Below are 5671 nucleotides of genomic sequence, written 5' to 3'. Positions count from 1 at the left end.
AACACATCTCCGTTACGGACACCATTTTGAAGTTTAAGTGAAGACCTACCACCTATCGAAATATCATGAAACTAAATGAAGTGAAACGATAATATTCGACGATGTCTCACAACAAATTCCGCGTGTTTGACCGATACTGGGCAAGTACAAAATGTGATGCATTACCTGTATGTATTAAACCGGGGACCTAGAAACGACGGAGAGGCTTCGTCAGGCCGTAGCCCTTAGTGGTTCACAATGGCACAACAAGTCACAGCAGTCCACCCACCCAACCGCCACCCACACCGAATCCAGGGTTATTGTGCGGTTGGGTCCCAGGGGATGCCCCCCCCCCCCCCCCCTCGGGAACGTCTTATACCAAACGAGTGTAACCCCAATGTTGCTGTGGTAGAGTAATTATGGTGTACGCGTATGTGGAAACGGTGTTTGCGCAGCAGTTGCTGTAACAATGTAACTGAGGCGGAATAAGGGAAACCAGCCCACATTCACTGAGGTAGAATGAAAACAGCACTGAAAACCATCCACTGGCTGGCCGGCGCACCGGATCTCGACACTAATCCTCTGGGTGGATTCCTGCTTGAGACCGGCACGCCTTCCCGCTCGGGAAGCAGCGCGTTAGACCACACGGCTAGCCAGGCGGGCTCTGCATTACTTACTGAATGCTTCTTCAACCATTGCGCGAGCGATAGGTACATCTTTGCCCGAGGAGATTGAAGGCGAGAGAGTGACAGTGAGACTGGGAAGGTGAAACAGTTCGCTGGGGGTGAAGGGGCCGAGTTGGAACTTGCAGGCGAGGCGAGTTGTGTTCTGGCAGTCCATGGCTAGTGAAAGCTCTGCAGTTTACGGTCACCGGCTCTGAGCGTAGCAGCGACACCAGGAATAGGCACACAGGCGGTTCCTGCACTGAGAACCAGTATGACCGCTTGGCGGCCGGCTGCAAAACTTTGGACGTGCCGGGCGCGCGTTGGTGTGCTTCAGTTACCGATCGGACCTGAAGGCGGGTGGTGGACAACAGGTATGTTGAAGTTGTGTGTCGAACCCATTCAGTCCTTCCTGGACCGTTGTACATCCAACCCTGGTTAGTTTCCGATTTGGTTTATTGAAGGCGAGTGAGCCGAGCATCAGCAGCAACCCTAGCTATAATTGCCGTTTCCAGTACCGGCACTGTGACTAAGTTCGGTAGTTGTCTGGTTGCTTGTTTGGTGTTCACGTCCGGTTCCATATCCCACTTCTGGTAATTGATCTTCCTTTTGTCTCTAGATAGGTACAAAAATGGCTCTGAGCACTATGGGAATTAACATCTATGGTCATCAGTCCCCTATAACTTAGAAAATCGCTGACCCTGCCGGGAATCGAACCCGGGCGAGGGAAGCAAGAACGGTACCGCACGACCACGAGATGCGGGCCTCTAGACAGGAAAGTGGTGTACGTAATCCTACAAAACTGCTGTATTTGTTTCTTTGTTTATTCTCCAACCTCAGTATTATTTCCGAAGTCGAGCTCAACTTCCTACTTGGCGTCCGATTTGTGGTGGCGAGTATTTATATATTAATTTTGTTCATTTCATGTGCCACATCCTGCAATTGCTATTACTGGAGCTCACAATTTAATCTTTTTTCGTATTAGATGTTTATACTATAAAGTTTCGCCGTGTTTCCTTTGTTGTTTGTAAAGTGGAACCACTTAATTATTAAGTCTCTCCCAGTCAGGACTTCATTTTGCGTTACTACTATCTCATACGTCGCTGTAATGTTATTAAAAAGGTTATGATCTGTCAGCTGTCAGGGGTTTGTTAGCCAACGGAACGCGCTAGTTGGTATTTAGTGCTCCAGTCCGAGTGGTGATTACTTGTTTACCCCTTGCCCACGAGGCGTGAGTTTTGTACGTTTGCAGTTGACAATCTAACTTCATGCTCGGTAACTGTTTTAGGAAGTTTCATTCGTTTGTCTCCCTTAACTCATTGAAATATTATTTACTTGTTTCTCTTGTTGTTGTAATTTTGAATGTCGTGCGACGGCGTTCGTTCTGTGGTAGAGGCGTGGCCCAATTTCTGTACCAAATTCTACATTTCTCTCTTGATTAGGCTATCATTCGTATTTATTTTTGTGGGACTTGTGTGAAGTATGTCCCGGTTGATAGAGCAGGTGAGCGTCTGTAAGAGGAGGCAAGTCCACGTTCGAGCGAACGGCCAACCGGGTGCAGATGGTCCTGCAGTACCTGACCTTTCCGAGCCCACTACGACTTGCAAAGACAAAGATCTACAGCACGTCGATGTATTCATCTGTGTCTTATTCATTGTGTGCCTACTGCAGTTCTTCGTTTAATTTTTTTTTCATTTCTTGTTCACGGAAATTGTTGAAGTGTTAACCGTCTAACTTGCTAATTGAGTAATTACTAGGCTCATTTACTTAAATTTGATTATGCAAGTGTGGCACAGTTGCTCTTTTTACTGACCGAACACTAGGAGATGCAAGATCTGTTAATTTCATGGGGGCTGTAACTACTTCCATAATCAAGACGCAGTATGTAACGTCAGTTTTGTTTGATTGTTTCCGTTGCTAGCCTTGCCAACCTCCGCTATCCGACGTTATAGTAATTTTCTTATACGGTGCTTATTTGTAGCATACACTGCTATTGTGTATTGTAAATCTTAAAGCTTCTTTTAGAAAGAACGTTTAGCTCTTTCATTATACATCTACAGTTTCTATCATTGTATTTAATCGCTTTGCTATTAATCAATCTGGTGCAGTTTCATGACTGTAAATTATTATGATTCTTAGTAATCAATAGTACTGGAGGTGTTTCTCCAGCAGATGTTTAATGAATCTAACTTATAAGTCCACATCGCGAATGATGTTCAGTCTCACTCCCTGTCCTTCCTATCACAGGCGGGTATTGCGTGCCACTCCTCGTGTTTTGGACAATAGTGAGCATTCCTAACGGTTCTGAGTCGCAGTTATTTTTACTACATTTATAAAAATTGACACAGATTTTGATTTTGAGTAAATGAGGAAACTAACAGATTTTGTCAGTAAAGATAAATTTCGCAATCTCGTTTCTAGTGATTTTAGGAACCCATTATTTTATTTTCAAATAGATTAGCAATTATACGGAAATTCTAATTTAATCGATTGCGGTTTGGGGCTGTTACATGTTCATGATCGTCAGAGTGTTACAGTGACACTATTGGCTAAGACGGCAGCGTCCGACGTGTACTTTTACATAAATTTGTACTTGACTACTCACATTTGATGTTCTGCTCTTTATGACTGTCGCCACTGTCACAACACGGTCATGCATTGCACCTACGTGCTCGTAAAAGCATTCCTTAACATATATTATAATACTGTCCTTGCGAATCCGAGGTCACTGTCTCATCTAGACCACTGGGGTGTACAGAATCCAGACCTTTGAATCAGTGTCGTCGAAGGCAGCTTCACATTCGTATAACATAGATTAGCGGGTGGAAGTGTCACCCAAAATCTTGCTTAATGGTGGAGCAGGTGGTTGGGATACTCACGCTGAGGTTTACTTACAATAACTTGCGTATTTTGACGAGTGGTTGTACATTGACATAAACTTGAGAGAGTCGCAAGTGCTTTGCTTACAAATGAATTGTATGAAATATTCAAACATCGTGAGAAGCCATGGTACCAGAAAATTTAATCCTGAACAGGACATCAAAATGAAGAGAATGATAGGATGAATTTTGAAACAAGGACAAGGGGGCACAGGTAACAGGAAAACTAGCCTGGGCTAGCAGGACAGAGCAGGTTAGGTTATGGAAAGGGGCCAAAATGAGTTCCTGTCAGTTGCAGTCATCATACAAACTATTTTTCAACACAATATGACAACAAGGATCAAAAACAGTCAAAACGTTAATCGACCTCCTTTCATTAACTTCAGATCTGCTGAAAGCAACATTCAAAATGCAAGACACAAGGCTTAAGCAAAATTAAAATACAAAGTTCTTCTGGAGGTTTCACCCAAGAATAGTTTCTAAATAGTCAATCTAATCGGCTCAAGGCCTTGGCAATTTAATTTTAATGGAATTCGGCTGGAGGTCGCATATTAAGCAATAAGAGGAGTTATAATCTAAAAGGCAGAAGGCCTTATCTTGAAGCCTCTCCAGTAAAATTCGGCTTAAGGCCCCATGTAAAAATATATCAATCTCATGCCTTAAGGGCAAGACAAGACAAGAACAATTTAAGAGATATTGATACTTGGCTGACGGCCACACATCAACCAAATAACTAAAATCCAAACAGGGAAATCAACATATAAGACACAAGGAACAGCACTGAGAAGTTTCCAAGTTTTGGCCTTGGATCGTAACAGTAACGCTCCTGTAGTTGGGACCAGCAGCCTTTATGTGGAGGCAACCCAACCAACAGACAACCGAACAACCAGTCAACCAAATCAGTTCCGCTCCAAGCAACCAGAAAAACGACCACAGGTTTTCAATATACGGCACACAGAATAGTGGCGCCCACAACGACAAACAACACCACAGCTGTCGAACTACTCGCCGCGCTGGACAGCAACAACACGCCGAGGAAAAGACACTGCCTTAAATTAGGTCAACGACCAGGGCAGATAACCGGAACGTCCATGACCACAAGGTAGAAGATACTGCTGGTGAACTTCCATAACAGGGAATAAATTAAGTTAAATTTCAAAGGGAGGCGGCTGGAATCTTAGCCGACTTAAATACGCACACGCTGATGCTTGCGGGGATGTCCCTAAAGCGACAACCAGGATCAAACGAAGACATGTAAGCAGTTGACGTTCGATAGTTTTAGTGAGGACTTTAATTTCAAGTCCAAGATCGGTGGGCGACGAACTTCGTGACACTTGCAAGCAGCACCTCACGGTCATTCCAGAGATGGTACGACAGTGCGCTTATCGATACGTGTTGCTGCTGCCACTCACCATTAAATGGAATAAGAAAACGAGGCGGCACTACCGTAATAGAAGATGATAAACAATGGGTTGACCACGAAGAGTGTACGACTCAGATTACTGTGTCTTTCAAATGTTCTTCATGCGTTTCTAGTAATTCCGAAGTGAAGAGGGTACCGTATAACAGATGCACATGTTCGGACCGTTGTGCGCCGGGATGATGTTCAATCTACTGGATTTTACTCATTCGCTTTAATGAGCGTCTAAGAACCACGACCTGCCCAGGCTAAACCAGGAAATGTTTAAAAGATAGGCAACACTGCGCATAAAATGTTATATTTCTTGACAGAGGCTACTACATACAGAACCCTTGTCTAAAATGTCTACACCACATTCTTATTTTACTCTGTGCTCATTAGACTGTCCATTTCGTTCAGCAGATCATGCTACCCAGTCTGCCCTAACACAGTTCTTGACGTAAAAACATATACACGCCAATACTTTGTACTAACATGTTCCCTCCACAGCACATTCTCAGATAGCCAGAATATGCCTAGAACTCGCGATCTGCAGTCCAACTAACCGTAACTTTGATCAATCAACTCGCTGTTGGAAAGTTCACGCCGTCCTTTCTATATGCTCGTTCAGTACTACAAAGTTCACTAATATTCAGTAATCTGAAATACAGAAATTCGCATGTAGCCCATCGTCTCCCACTCCATCTGGCCGACTGGTGCAGCAACCGTATAACGATTATTTATGAATAAAA

Source organism: Schistocerca gregaria, chromosome 4 (assembly GCF_023897955.1).
Source record: "Schistocerca gregaria isolate iqSchGreg1 chromosome 4, iqSchGreg1.2, whole genome shotgun sequence".
In the NCBI taxonomy this organism is placed as follows: Eukaryota; Metazoa; Arthropoda; class Insecta; order Orthoptera; family Acrididae; genus Schistocerca; species Schistocerca gregaria.
This window is presented reverse-complemented; position numbering follows the sequence as displayed.